At 39.9% G+C, this 16,201-nt stretch overlaps 1 long non-coding RNA gene across 3 annotated transcripts in view; it reads left to right on the top strand.

Annotated features, from left to right (window-relative positions):
* The window catches only part of LOC132350646 (uncharacterized), a 383,412-nt gene that overhangs the window by 146,034 nt on the left and 221,177 nt on the right, over nucleotides 1-16,201 (top strand). Inside the window, exon 2 of one of the 3 annotated variants that reach the window (XR_009497975.1) lies at nucleotides 11,951-12,024. The exons of the other annotated variants lie outside the window; for them this stretch is intronic. This is a non-coding gene — a long non-coding RNA (uncharacterized LOC132350646). The remainder of the gene's footprint in view (nucleotides 1-11,950; nucleotides 12,025-16,201) is intronic. 3 annotated transcript variants of the gene reach the window in all.

Genomic DNA, 16,201 nt, shown 5'->3' with positions numbered 1-16,201 from the left:
TCTTCTACGTCCTTGTTAAATGTTTCTTGCATTTTGTCTATTCTGTTTCCAAGATTTTGGATCATCTTTGCTATCATTATTCTGAACTCTTTTTCAGGTAGACTGCCTATTTCTTCTGCATTTGTTAGGTCTGGTGTGTTTTTACCTTGCTCCTTCATCTGCTGTGTGTTTTTCTGTCTTCTCATTTTGCTTATCTTACTGTGTTTGGGGTCTCCTTTTCACAGGCTGCAGGTTCGTAGTTCCTGTTGTTTTTGGTGTCTGTCCCCAGTGGCTAAGGTTAGTTCAGTGGGTTGTGTAGGTTTCCTTGTGGAGGGGACTAGTGCCTTTGTTCTGGTGGATGAGGCTGGATCTTGTCTTTCTGGTGGACAGGTCCACGTCTGGTGGTGTGTTTTGGGGTGTCTGTGGCCTTATTATGATTTTAGACAGCCTCTCTGCTAATGGATGGGGCTGTGTTCCTGTCTTGCTAGTTGTTTGGCATAAGGTGTCCAGCACTGTAGCTTGGTGGTCGTTGTGTGAAGCTGGGTCTTTGTGTTAAGATGGAGATCTCTGGGAGATTTTCACCTTTTGGTATTATGTGGAGCTGGGAGGTCTCTTGTGGACCAGTGTCCTGAAGTTGGCTCTCCCACCTCAGAGGCACAGCCCTGATGCCTGGCTGGAGCACCAAGAGCCTTTCATCCACACAGCTCAGAATATAAGGGAGAAAAAGTAGAAAGAAAAAAAGAAAGAGGATAAAATAAAATAAAGTAAGATAAAATAAATTAATGTTATTAAAATAAAGAATAAAAAATAGTTATTAAGAAAAAAAGAAAAAGATAAAAAAAAACGGATGGACAGAACGTTAGGACAAATGGTGAAAGCAAAGCTATACAGACAAAATCTCATACAGAAGCATACACATACACAGTTACAAAAAGAGGAAAGGGGGAAGAAAATAATATATCCTGCTCCCAATGTCCACCTCCTAAATTTGGGATGATTCGTTGTCTATTCAGGTATTCCACAGATGCAGGTACATCAAGTTGTTTGTGGAGCCTTAATCCTCTGCTTCTGAGGCTGCTGGGAGAAATTTCCCTTTCTCTTCTTTGTTCGCACAGCTCCCGGGGTTCAGCTTTGGATTTCGACACGCCTCTGCATGTAGGTTGCCTGAGGATGTCTGTTCTTCGCTCAGACAGGTCGGGGTTAAAGGAGCAGCTGATTCGGGGCTCTGGCTCACTCAGGCCGGGGGGAGGGAGGGGTACGGATGTGGGGCAGGCCTGCGGCGGCAGAGGCCAGCGTGACGTTGCACCAGCCTGAGGCGAACCGTGTGTTCTCCCGAGGAAATTGTCCCTGGATCACGAGACCCTGCCAGTGGCGGGCTGCACAGGCTCCTGGGAGGAGTGGTGTGGATAGTGACCTGTGCTCGCACACAGGATTCTTGGTGGCGGCAGCAGCAGCCTTAGCGTTTCATGCCCGTCTCTGTGGTCCGCACTGATAGCTGTGGCTCGTGCCCATCTCTGGAGCTTGTTTAGGCGGTGCTCTGAATACCCTCTCCTCGGGCACCAGGAAACAAAGAGGCCAGAAAAATCTCTTGCCTGTTCGGCATCTCCAGACCTTTCCCGGACTCTCTCCCGGCTAGCTGTGGTGCACTATTCCCTTCAGGCTGTGTTCACGCAGCCAACCCCAGTTCTCTTCCTGGGATCCGACCTCCGAAGCCCGAGCCTCAGCTCCCAGCCCCCGCCCACCCCGGCGGGTGAGCAGACAAGCCTCTCGGGCTGGTGAGTGCTGCTCGGCACCGATCCTCCGTGCGGCAATCTCTCCGCTTTGCCCTCTGCACCCCTGTGGCTGCGCTCTCCTCCATGGCTCTGAAGCTTCCCCCCTCTGCCACCCGCAGTCTCCGCCCGCAAAGGGGCTTCCTAGTGTGTGGAGACCTTTCCTCCTTCACAGTTCCCTCCCACTGGTGCAGGTCCCGTCCCTATTCTTTTGTCTCTGTTGTTTCTTTTTTCTTTTGCCTTACCCAGGTACGTGGGGAGCTTCTTGCCTTTTGGGAGGTCTGAGGTCTTCTGCCAGCGTTCAGTGGGTGTTCTGTAGGAGCAGTTCCACGTGTAGAAGTATTTCTGATGTATCTGTGGGAAGGAGGGTGATCTCCGCGTCTTACTCTTCAGCCATCTTCTCCTCTCTCTCCATCATTACTTTTATATTCATCATCATCATACCTGGGGATAGTTGATGATAATGCAGTGAGGGCTATCATTAACTTGTTAATTTTGATTATTTTCAGCCTGAAAAGATGTTCTTGGTGTTGTGCCACTGGTCTCTGTCCTCCGCTTTATCCTGTTTAGGTAAGCTTCAAAGGCATCATTGGTCAGTTTAGGGTGACACAAATGTAGGAAGATTAAGAAATATAGAACTGATAGAATTCAAGTTGGAAATGATGAGCTAAAACTGGCAAGGCTGCATTTAGTCGAAGCAAGTGTGTTGAATTACGTTCAAATGAAAAGTCCGACAAATAAACATAAAACTGCCTAACTACAGGATAGGAGATATCTAGCTAGATAGAAGTTGGTGTGAAAAGGTCTTGAGGATTTTGTTGACCAGAAGTTGAGTCTGAGATGCTGGCTTGAGGCTTTTTTTAGAGAGCAAATACCACCTTAGGCTACTACCATGAGCTAAATATTTGTGTCTCCCCAAAATTCACATGTTGAAAATTAATCCCTAATGTGATGTATTTGGAGGTGGTGCCTTTGGGGTGATTAAATATTGAGGATGGAACCCTCATGAATGGGGTTAGTGCCCTTATAACAAAGACTACAGAGAGCTCCCTTGGCCCTTCCACCATGTGAGGACACAGCAAAAAGGCACCAGCTATGAACCAGGAAATGGGCCCTCAGCAGACATCAAATGTGCTGGCACTTTTATCTTGGACTTCTCAGACTCCAGAACTGTGACAAATCAATTTCTGTTGTTTATAAGCCACCCAGTCTATGGCATTTTGTTACTACAGCCTGAATGGACTAAGACAATCAGTGTGCAGTGTTCAGATCAAGGAAAGTAAAAGATCTGCTGTTTATTGCACCAGAATGAACACACCTGAAATATTATGTCTAGGTTCAGGTACCTTTGCAATCATCTTTTTATCATTTCACTAAAGGTTTGAGCTTCATTCTTAGGTATGGATAAAATGAATTAGCAGGAACACAGATTTGTTACATTATCCAAACTGCTTATCATTTTGTAGTTGATGATTCTGATGATAGATTTCAATTTAGGGGGAACATTCTCTTCCTTTCTCGAGAGAGATGCTTACTCTGGGCTTGACCTGAAAAGCCAGTTATGTCACTTTGTTTTCCTTTTAAGAGAGTTAGGCCAAGTTTATTTTTGACCATTTAATTCCCAAATTATGTTATCTTTCCTTCATCTCTCTCTCCACTCCACTTCCTCTCAATATTGCACTTCTCTTTTGTGCTTCCTCCCAATTATGTGTTCCCACCATGCCTGCTGCTGCAGCTCCTAATTTGCTACCTTTTATGATCCACTACCTCTCTTTCCCTTCTATTTAGGGGTTTCCTTTTTTACTGCAGTTAGTTAGACAACTTAATTCCACCTGGGATTTTCATAGCTTAGTAATGACTTGTATAATACTATAACTTTCAGTTATACATTTGTTTAAAATATAGTGACATTCAGTGCTCTAGCCAAAAGGAGATTAATGGCAAGAATTTTGGAACTTGTATCAGGCTGGTGTAGGGGAGCTTTCTTTCCTGAGGGACCTCATCATCACAGCAGGCAGTGCTTGGTGACTGTGGTGGGTAAGGCTGATTGGTATTGCAGCACCTGTGAGGTTCTTTTTTGGGTAGAGGTGAGGGCTTGGCAAGGGGGATTAGAATTTCATTGAGTGCAGTAGAGACTGGGACAGAAAATTTGGGTAATTGAGGTTATTTGACTTGGCTTTTATCCTGAGACCAGAAAGGTCTGCTGACATTTGAATTTGATCTCATTTAGCTGGGGGTCTTCGGGAAGCAATGACTGGCTTTTATTACCTAGTCCATTGATGGTGACTATTTCAGGCCATGCCAGACCCAAGAAGGAAGAATATTAGATGACCAGAACTTTTAGAAACCAATTAAACCAGGCAGTTTAAGCTGCAACTTAAATAAATTGGAGAGCACTTATTATTCTGTGCATTTTCACACCTACTACACACCTGGATCTTAGTTTACATCTATATGAGTCTCATTCTCTTCTGTAGTGAGGGGAACTGGGATACTTATTTTGAAATCATTTTTACTGCAGAGCTTATACATTGCTCTTGGAGATCTTCCATGATTTCTTTTCTTTCTTTCTTTTTCTTTTTTGTTACAAATTATGTCAGTCATGGGGAGTAATTAATGTAAGAGGTGATGACTCAAATGGAAAAAAATTTAATGGTGATACTAACGCAGTTGTAATTGCTTTAGTCACCGCAGAGAAAGATGTCGCATGACAACATCTTCAAAGTATTAACCAGTGTATTTTCACAGTTGCATATCTTCCTTATACTTTAAGGAAGAGAGGCCACAGAAAGAATGATGAGAGGAAAAAGAAAAGAAAAGCAATTTCCTGCTCTTGAGTTTCAAAATATAATTCTGGAACCCAGGGCAGAGCAATAGTGAAAGAAAAGGCATGAAGGTCCAGTCAATTTTTTTGCCCTGACCTAGAGAGAAGACATAGGAGAGTTGCAGGAAAACCAGCAGGCCCTTGGAGTATTCAGGGCTGGGAAAAGGGAAGTAAGACTGGAATTCTGCGTGGGCAGCATGAAGGGGCCTGGTGGCAATACAGATGCCAGCCTTAGTAGATGCAGCGTGGAAGGGTAATTACATCTTGGGACTGAGGGGGTGAGTTACATCTCAGGGATGGCATATATGGATGGATGACACAAAACAGACACCTCAAAACCCTTGACATTGTGTAGTCTCCCCCACCCCTCCACCCCGCACCAGTACAACTCTTAGAGAAGAACGAAATCCTAAATTGACTGAGTGTACTCAGAACTGACATTGTTATCCCTGATGGAATGAGGATTCAAGATAGACATTTTGTTCCGTTTTAGAAAAATAAACTTATGTTTTTGCATACCTCAATTTGTTCTCCTTACTGTTAATGCTTTAGAAAAAGCACTGAAGGTGAATAATTGACTGAGTGGGCTGTCTTCAAAGTTGAAAAAAAGCACTGAAATGCAAGTCGGAGAATTTAGCTTTTAGTCTTGTCTTTGTTACTGTTTGACCTTGGGCACATAATTTTGTCCTTTTGGGCTTATCTGTCTCCATCTGGGGGGCTTGTCTGGATCGGAGCTTCCTAACCTAGTGGCTGAGGTCCCTTGGAGAGGCTAAGGAGTTTTTCTAAGGCATCTTGAATCTAGGTATGAACCAATCCTTGTGTGTAGATGGAATATGTAATGTGTCTTTGTACGTAAGTGCTACTAATTTTTCGAACGTTTGTAGACCTAATTGTGTTTAATGAAATGTGATTAATTAATTTAAAAGCCATACTAAATTTATACTTTATTTTTGTAATTAATCATCTCAATTAAACAATACAAAATTTGTAACTATTATTTAGAAATTATAGAGATGTCCTTTTAGCCTAGGCTTTAGTCCAAAATGTTGTTTGTTGGCTACAAGTCTATATGGGGTTTATGCTAATTAGGGATCAATATTATTGATTGTTCTAGAAATGATTGATCCTCACACTCTGACGAGTGGTACTAATTGATTTCAGAAATGTAAAGAATAACAGAGGAGATGTTTTAATTACTGCATCCAAATAACCTGTCTTTCCTGATATTGAAAAGCCCCTCTGTGGGAGAGTCTAAAAGTAAAAGCTTAGGTTAAAGTCTTGCTCTTTCTTTCTACCTCTGTGACCCTAGCTGAGCTATCTAACCTTTCTGAGCGGGTTTACTCCTCTTTAAGATAAAGATAAAAGTCTTAACCTCATAGGAATTTGTGAAGATAGAATGAGATAAACTATGAGCCCATTATGTTGTCTAGCAGAAGGAAAGTATCCAAAAATTATTGGTTTCCCTTATGCTTCTCTGGAAAGCCTATTTAATGTAAAGGTGTAAAAGGTAAAGTAAATTAAAACTGGCTTGAATGTAAAAATGTTCCATTTAAACATTGAATTAGCAGCAATTAAATTCACATGTTCACTTGTCCAGGGTTGGGTTGGAATTGCCCCATTCACGGCAACCAATGAGCAATGCAGTTGGACCACCTAGAAGGCAGTGCTGGCACTGGACCCAGTCTCTCTCTGAAGCTTGGAAGAGCTTTCACCTGTTTTCATCCCAAGTCTTCCTTTCTTTCTGAGCAAGCATTGAGAGCATTGTTCAGCCATTCCCATTCAGCTGCTGCCAGGAATGAGAATCCTGGAGGTGCTGTCTATTGTCAGATCTTGAAATGGAACTTGAATGGAGAGAATGTGCTTTCAAAATAATTTATTTTGAATGCGTTCTCACTTTGGTGGGGAGAGGAGGCACAGATGGCTGAATCAGGACATGTGCCAGTTCCTTCCTCATGCCAGGCATCCAGTGAATCCAGGCTGTAGGAGAGGAGATTTAGGAGAAGAGCAAAGGCTAAAAGAATTAAAAGCAACTATTTTGGGTAATCAAAGGGCTTCCCCTCAGAGATAATGCTGGCTTCTTGAGTATCTGTTGCACTGCAGACCCTGAATAGTAGAAATTAGTCTCTGTTATTTCCTTCAGGAGCTGTTCTATTACAGAGAGTGGCTTGGATGAGAACAACCAGTGGCTGAGAGACCAGGTCACTCCCCCCAGCAGCAAGCTTGTCAGGATGTAGGTTTCCTGACTTCACCTTCTATCCTCCAGCTGGGCCAAGTGGTTGAGGTTGCTGGCTGGATGCCACTCCCTGAAGCTCTCTTGAAAGTTGTTGCAAATTTCCTGATCCTCTGATTTGAGGATCCCAAAACAGCAGCTTCCTTGCCTCCAACTGCTTCATTTACCCATTCCTAAACATTGCTGAACTCCCACCAAGTTAGCTAAATTCATTCAAGTTTCAGGGAACAGAAAAGCTCAGGTTATCCACGGTGATGGGGGTTATTGTGGTGATAAATGAGCAAGAGAGAAGATGGCAAGTCTGCTCAGGAGTCAAGTAGTTGGCCTCAAGGAGCAGAGCAGATGTTTCTGATTTAACAGTAGCTTAGGTGGCTGTGTTAGTTTGCTAAGACTGCCTTAACAAAGTACATAAACCGGGTGGCTTAAACAATAGAAATTCATTATCTCACAGTTCTGCAGGCTAGGAGTCTGAAATCAAAGTATTGGCAGGGTTGCTTCCTGTGAGGACCATGAGAGAGACTCTGTTCCATATCTCTCCCCTAGCTTCTGATGCTTTGCCAGCAATCTTTGGCATTCCTTGGTGTGTAGACACATCACTCCAATCTCTTCCATTATCTTCAAATGGCCTTCTCCCTGTGTATGTGTCTGTTTCCAACTTTCCCCTTTTCATGAGGAGACCAGTCATATTGGAGTAACACCCACACTAATGACCTGATTTTAAATTGATTGCCGCTGTAAGGACCCTAGATCCAATCAAGGTCACATTCCAAGGTTCTGAGAGTTAGCACTTCAACATATGAATTTTCAGATGACAAAATTCAACCCACTACAGTGTTTAACAGTCACTCTTATTCTTGTTGCCTCAGATTCAGCCATATTCCTGAATAAGCTCATCCTTCCACAGTTTCTATAGAGATTTTTATCTTATCTGCTAGAGTCTTTTGGGAGTATTCAAACTCACCGAGAATCTCATTGGTTTAATTGCTCACTGTCTGGTATAGAGCATCCCTTCTGGTCAGGTTCTCCTGTGGGCTACTCCATGGACTTCTGCTGGCTTTGCCGGACTGACCCCTGGGCCAATCAGCTCTGGCCATGAAATGGTCTTATGAAGGACAGATGGTAGCCTTTGTGGAAATTATCTCTGTGGCTGCTTTTCTCAGAAGGAGGCTGTGGACCTGAGGATGTGTCTAACTTTCAAAGTGGCTATGTGACCTGCACTGTGCCAAGCCCTGGGGGTTCAGAGAAAAAGCTGTTGTTCCACTTTGGTATGTTCTTTATGTAGGTGTGCTAGGTTCTAGGCCCATACAGTGGACAAATCTCTGGCCTGGGCAAATTTGATTTCATGATTCTCCTGACTTTGAGAAGCTCCTCACAGAGCCATCACTATTTTCAGAGGCTACTGGTATACTAAAAAAAAAAAAAAAAAAAAGAAACAACTAAGGAAATCATAGGTATTGCAATAGAAGTGTTTATATATAATTGCTTTCAACCCTTTTGACTATTCCTAAGATAATTACAGTATTTATAAAGATATTACTCATTAGGCAATCCAGTAAAGAAACACAAGCCTAAAAAATTGTATGATGATTGTCTTCTTTTTGTTTGTTTGTTTTAATAGACCGTATTTTTAAGAGCAGTTTTAGGTTCATGACAAAATTAAGCAGAAACTACAGAGATTTTCCATATGTTTCTGCCCCCAAACATGCAGAGCCTCCCCTATAAATACATGTTGTTAATTATCCAAGGCAGCTGTCTTCTTATCCTGTCAGAGTATCTAGTGACTATGTCTAATCTCATTTGAGGATACTATCAAATGTCTAAAATTCACGAGCTTTGTGAATGTGACTCCAAACTGAATGGTGTCCCTATCTACTCCAAATCTACTCCCTTTTCTTCCTTTGAAAGGATTGGCAACCAGAAATACAGGCCCAGATGGGATTTTATTAAATTTACTTGGTTCTCTACAGGTTCTAATTTCAACCATTGTATTAAGTTACATAAGTCAAGTAGCCTACATTCCATGTAAAAATTCCCTTTGACTTTATAGTGATCATTAAGCAACATTTTGTGCCTAACACTGCACTAGGCTCCCAGGAGAATACAAAACTCATCGAGGGAGAGTGTTGCTTCTGAGAAGCTCTCAGTGGGTATAATTCCTTGGTGATAATCACCTTGTATTACTGTGAGTCTTTCATTTCTCAGCTCTGAGTTGTAGGCACCTGGGCCCTTCCTTTATCTTTGCCATCTTTGCACTATTTGAGGGCTTAGGTCTTATTCTATTTTTCTCAAAAGTGACTTCTTGCAAATTTTAGAAATTTAAGACTCTTGGGATGTTAAACCAAAAGATAGCTTAGAAATCTCTTTCTTTGGTTTCTAGCTTCTCCCTTATCAGAAGTAACCATTGTTACCCAGAACTCTATGGTTTGAAATCTTTCAATCTATCAAAAATTCACTAGAATAATTAACCAAAGGCATAGAGTTGCCAGTCTAACTTGTTACCAAACTGAGAAGTAGCTAAATGCAAAGAAACTTTATGTTCTAGTTAGCTTGTAAGGGTTAGTGACAAATAAATTAGAAAGTTTTACTACTTATTTCCAAACAGTGAACATATTAAAGACCCCTATGCCTCCAGACTTCCCAATTTTATGAACTACTGGTATAAGTTTGTTCAACCATTTTATAGATGATGAAATTAAAATCTCGAAAAATTAAATACTGTGACTAAAGGTCATATAGTTATATTTTCAAAATCAATAGGAATGATATCACTTACGTGCAATGATTATAGCTTTGGTAGTATTCCATTGGGATAGAGCCCAGAGTTTGTACGACTTACATTAAATTATTTTAAAAAAAGTGTAAATACGAGTCTTTTAGCTTCTCTCTCTCTCACCTCTAATTGTTGACTCTTACGTTTTGTCATTATAGTGTCAGTGTATGTATTTATATTTTACCTCGATACTGACTTCTTCTGAGCAACAGAGGAGTACAGGAAATGTGTCAGGCATGAACTGCTCACAGCTCAGAGGAAGGGATGTGAAGCGAGAATGAGAAAGCCTGCAGGCATCCTCTCAGTCTCCCTCCGGAGAGACCTCGTGTCTCTGCCTCTCTGGGGCTTCTGCTTTTACTTGTGTCTTTTCTTTCTGCAGACCACCTTTCTCTTCTCTCAGTGCACAGGGGGAAAGGGTGGCTCAGGTCAGGTGCCCTGCAGAGAATGACCAGAGCTACTGAATTCCCAGGAGAGAAGATCTGATTGACCTCTTTGGGTCAGCGGGTTATGGATGTTCCTCGAAAGATTTCAGAGGATGGGAATTGTAGACTGCTCTAACTTCAAATGTGTCTGAGTCATGGGTTTAGTGCTCTATAGTCCCCAGACTGCTTTTCTCAAGCATTAACTAATTTTCACTATAAGCCTGAGAGTGGATATTTACTAGTTATACACATGAGGGAACTGAGGTGTAGAGAAATTAGTATATTCGTTCCTAGGGATGCTGAACAAGGCACCCCAAACTGAGTGGCTTAAAACAATAGAAATTTATGGTCTCACAGCTTTCGGGTCTAGAAGTCTGAAATTAAAGCGTCAGCAGAGTTGGTTTCTTCTAAGGGCTCTGAAGGGGAATCTGTTCCACGTTTCTCCCCTAGCTTCTTGGGATGGCTTGTAGCTGCATCACTCCAGTCTCTGCCTCTGTCTTCACAAGGCCTTCTCCCTACCTGTATCTGTGTCCAGATTTTCCTCTTCTTATAAGGACACCAGTCATATTGGATTAAGGGTCCACCCTACTCTAGTAAGACCTCATAACCTAGGTAATTACATCTACAAAGGCCCTATTTCCAAATAAGGTCACATTCTGAGGTATCAGGAGTTAAGATTTCAACATAATGTTAACAAGAAATAATCTGTAATTCTGTAGCTTGCCCAAGTTTTGAACTGAAACTCAGAGCTTCCACCTTTTCAAAGGAACTTATTCTTTCACTGGTTGTTTTGGCAATATTAAAGCAGAGAATTACCATGGCTCATTTACCCTCTTTTATTTGTCATTGAATTGAGCAGTTATTCGATGGAGTAAATAAAACCCCTGGCTACTTTATCATTCACCATACTTAATCATACAAGATGCAAGGGCAGGAATTTGGAAAGGAGAACATTGTGGTCAGCCAGTTGTTTTGTCTCTCACCAAGGAAAATAAAGTGATAAAAGAATAAAAGTAAGCCTTTAACGAGGACTGACACAATAAATGTGTCTGATGCTATTGCTGAATGGTTGGTATGGATAACCTTGGTAATTTACTTTTAGCCTATTTCCAGTTCACCCTAACCCATCACAGTCAACCACATTGAGCTCTCAAAACGCTGGATGCTTAAAAGAAAAATAAATCCTCTGAGTATGAGCATGCACCGAAAGGAAAAGATGGAAATGGTGCTAGTGTCTGAGTTCTGTATTGCCCTGCCCTTGGTCCCAGAATAGGAAATTCCTTTTATTTTTTTCTAGGATGGGATATGGTTAGAGTGACCATATAATTTATCATAAAGCCTGGGAGGTTTTCAAGAGTGAGAGATGTGCTAAAAATCATTAAAATTATATTCTTTGAAAATACTTACTGATCATCGAATTGTTTTTATTGGTGAATCTATAGAATAGAATCATTCAAAGGCTACTTTCAAAATCTATTTTTAAAAAAAGTGTATGTGAATAATAAGGCAAAATTTTAATTAAATACTTAATTAAATATCTGAATATTTAAAAACAGTATAAGCAGTCTAATTATTCCTGGTACATGGGCATGTATCTTGATCAGTTTCTTAGCTTTATCTATCTGTAATATTGTGTCATTGTAATCTTTCTGAAGAATGTATTTTTTTCAATACAGTCTTATTATTTTTTTATTTTTTCATAAACTGCCAACAACATTCTTCAAAGTTGTACTTTATGATTAATAAATTAGAAATTGTTGTTATCTTCAGTGGGCTCTTCCTGATAGACTGTAATATTTTTCATCAATAAAATAAAATAATTGCTCTATAGGTGCTGAGATACCTGGTGAAACTAGAGCAAATTCAGCTCAATGGTAAACATTCTCACTTTTTTTTCTTCAATTTTTTGTGTTTAAATGTGTAAAAAGTTCAGCGTGAATATTTTTATTTTTACAGGTACTTTTTGGAGGGGATCTCCATTCAGAGCTCATTTATTTAACGAATATTTTTACAAGGCCAAAGCCTCATCAGTAAGTTCTTTCAATAATCCTTTTCGTTGTTTCACCAAATTTAAACATGGCAAAACTATATACCTTATCAATTTCTTTCCAATATGTTGCAGAATAAAAATTTATCCAGTTGGAAGTAAATATGCCATCAAAGTATTCTTCACTTATGAAGATGGTGTATTCTAAAAGACAACAATAGAATTTTAAGATTAAATCATCAATTCCATTTCAGCTTTCCTAGATTTCTTCCTTACCTTTGAAGGAAAAACATTTTAACATCTTCGTATTTGCAAGCTGTGACTCTGTTGCAATTTGTAAAAGCTCTGTTTGTTAAGTTTTTTTATTGAAGCATAATTGATGTACAATATTTAATTTTTTTATTAAAATATTTTAACTGATTTTGACAAAATATGTACAAAATATAGAGGACTTATTTACAAAGGGTCAGTATCATTGTAGTATACATAGTTTGAATTATAAAATGGTTTTATAAAAGCTCAAAGCTTTCTAAAATCCAGTTGATGGTGAGCAGCAAAAAATATATATTGCCATGCTGAAGTTTATTTTATTTTGTTTTCATTCAACGTGAGTTTAATCAGAAAAATTTGTACTTCAGTTACTCTTCGTATATAAAAGAGAAGCAATACAGCTTCTATTTTGATGGGTAGAACTATAGGTTATTTGGAGGCAATTATGAATTACTTGTGCAACATAACTAATTCCAAGAACATCTCTGCTCTATAGGTTTCTTAATTTAGTAAAAACATTGTCTTTGCCATGCTACGCTACACTAAAATTTGTGCTTACATCATCCCTGCCAAAATACTTTTTTTTCCTCAAATGAACTTTTGAGCTGAGTTTATAGTAATATCTGCAAAAATGTCAGATGTTTCACTTTCAACAGAAGAAATTTCAAGAAGCTTTACTTTGATACTATGAATTGGATGAAAAAAAGAGAACCATTATGGAACTAAGTTGATTGATTTTCTATTTGAAGCACCTCATAATTCGAATATAAAGCTAGTGTCATTTGTGTGCAAAGCTTTTCTTCTGCTAATGGAGCCAACACATTGACAGCCATTACTTATTTTTTATATGCACAAGAATATTTGAAACAGAAAATGGAGAAACTTAATTTAAATAATTTTTGATTTTGAAAAGTCACGATTTACCTAGTGGTATGTAAATATACTTTACGTAGCTGTATTTGTTGAATCAACGTTTCAAATCTTAAGAGTACTACTAACCTTTGAGAAAACTTCATGTGCTTTATATCAGGACTGCTTAGACTCCATTTTTTGCATCGATTTCTCATACATCTAAGCTACAATTTCTCATATTTGCCATTGAACCCTCCCTCTCAAGGCCTGGCAGCTTTGTGCATCTTGCAGACTTCAGCATAGGTCGTGGGAGTTGTCCATCCACTGACTAACCATTGCCAGCAGCAGCATGAGATGCTTCTCCCCCCGCCAACACCTTGGCTAGAAGGTGGTACCAGTTCCTCGTTGCTAGTGACAGAGCACACCTTGTTTTATCAGTGGGCACTCTGCCGGAACCCTGAAACAGGATTGTCTGGAAAGGGTCAGAAAAAGAGATGAGATATCACTGCTTTCAGATTTAACCAAATGTTAAAGTGCTTATGAATTTTTGTTTTATCTCTGTATTAAATCATCATTCAGATTTCACACCTGTTAGAGTGAGAACTAGAGTGCATATGTGTCTCACACACTAGACTGGTCCATGGCAGAAGCTGGAAGCACAAAGTGGAAATCTATTGTACCCATTTCAGCTTTCAAAAAATACAGCTATTAAGGATAATACTTTTGTTCTAAGATGAAAACTCTGGAATAAACTCTAAATCAGACTGGAAACAGACATAAACAGGGAAACGGGTATATAGCTGTCCTACGTATAACAGTCTTGAGGTAATGGCTCCTAGCATGGCTGTGTAATTTAGCTTAATTTGGATCTGGGACCTGGTGGTAGAGTTTTGCCAAGGACACCATACTAATAGGGTAAATGCAAACTGTACACAGCAGCGCCAGTCTGGGACTCGGGATGAGATCATTCATAGTCACCTCCAACTGGTAGTGTGTTGCTAAGTGCTTAACAACTGGCTGGGGCAGGGGAGAGGGGAGAGAGGGAGGAGGGAAACCCTGATTTGTAGTATTTGATGATTTCTGTGGTGTAAATACTCTCACCATTGCTGATTTCAAGCTCCCAACTTGACAGCTGCCAAACTTGGAGTTGGAAAGGGATGTATACAGTTGGCCAGTGCACGTGGTTGTGTTCTGGTTCACCAACCGGGAAGCTCCTTGAACCCTGTTTTTTTGTTTTCTTTAATGGAGGCTTCATTACAAAGGCACAATCGATTAAATCATTGGCCATTGGTGATTGATTCAGCCCTTCTCCCCTCCCAGGAGGTAAGGGGGTTGAGCTGAAATTTCAACCCTGTAATCACAAGGTTGGCTCTTCAGCCTCCATCCTTAGAATTGTGCTGAGGGTCACCTCATTAACCTAAAAATAGACACCTTTACTGCTCTCATGCTTAAGAAATCCCAAGAGTTTTAGGAGCTCTGTGCCAGGAACTGAGACAAAGACCAAATATATATTTTTTCTTATAAATCACAATATCACACATACCATTTATATTCACGATATATACTGAGCCAAAATATACTATCTAAACCTTGAGCAATTTGCATAACTCTGCTACCTGTGTGACCCTACCCTCCACCCTGGTGAACACTGAGGGAAGAAAAAACCTTGTAGATTAAGATTCCTTTAGCATCCCCTTTTAAATGTCCTATCTTACCAAATTATATAATGACAAAATGATTTTTAAGAAATATTGTATACAAATTGTAAGACCTGAACTATTTAAACTGCAGAACACTTAAGTTTGTTGTGTTCTAGATACCACAGGGAAAATTTCAGTGACTTGAGGAACCTCAAGTAATTGATCCTTGATATATGTGAGTCTGTTCTTGTGTATAAAAATAGAAAACTTGTGTCTTATGCATCAGTTATGGATATGGTTCTGCAACATTTCCTCATAAAACAGGATGTGCCTTATGCTAATTTGACATGAATATTTCAATATCATTTGGCAAAAAGAGCAGAGATATGACCCATGTCAAAAAGCACCTCAACCTTGGGGTTACCACATTCTCCAGCAGTTTCTTTAATTACAGATTTATGAAGTGGTGTCCCAAGCAGAACAGACATTGGATATACCAAACAGGAAGGAGGCGCTTGTAGCAACTGTGGAACACTGAAAGTAAATAAATAGATAAAAAGCTTCCAGCACCAAAACAAAAAGGGCTTCATGGCTCCATTATATGGAGCTGTGACAAGTCAGTATTCAATCTTAAAAACTGATGGAAAGTGAAGTCAGCAAAAGTGAGCTGCTCATAAAACACTGATGGACATTTATCGATGGGTGTTACTGGGACACAATCATGAAGAGAATAGAAATGAATCAAAGTCCTACTCTAGGAATTTTTCCTGACCTTTGCTATTTAGGAACTGCCCAGCCTCTGTTGTAGATGTTCATTTTTCTTTCCCATTCTTGAGTTAGTTTTATAGTACTCCTTTTTGGTGTATAGTGTAGTACCCTTTATGTATATAAGGGAGGCTTCTGACAGCTTCATATATACAAGAGATTCTTCCATGGAGAAATGATTTATTGTAATGGTTTTTATGTTGTTAGAGCTAGAACTGAGACTATGCTTTTGATCTACTCTGTAGCTTCATCCTGTGAAGAGAATTCTTTCTTCAAATGTCAGAAGTCTTTGCTGGCAGCAGGACCTGCCCCTCCCCAGATTTAGTTTTGCTTTAGTGTATTCTATGAGAAGGAGGGAAAAGGGCCTACTTTTATTGCCCCTTAAATCTTCCCTGTTGATAAATTGTAATTTCTCACCCTGGGGTAGTCAGGAAGGGGTCAAAGCTTTGTAATACTTCTTTCCCTGGGAACAGAACCTCTTTCAGTGTATTACTGGCCATTTAAATGGGGTGGGGGAGAATATCTTTTCCTAATCTATAAAGTCTGCATGGCTGTTTTAGAGGTTATGTAACAGGTGATTACTAACTCAGAGGTATTATTTTCCTGTTCATGGAATGTCACTTTTGCAATACAATAACATCAAAATTGCTTAAAGGGAAGTTAAGGGACATGTTGAATATGTAACAGATGGGA

This window comes from Balaenoptera ricei, chromosome 16, assembly GCF_028023285.1.
Source record: "Balaenoptera ricei isolate mBalRic1 chromosome 16, mBalRic1.hap2, whole genome shotgun sequence".
Classification (NCBI taxonomy): Eukaryota; Metazoa; Chordata; class Mammalia; order Artiodactyla; family Balaenopteridae; genus Balaenoptera; species Balaenoptera ricei.
The sequence above is the reverse complement of the archived record's forward strand: the minus strand, read 5'-3'. Positions and strand labels throughout refer to the sequence as shown.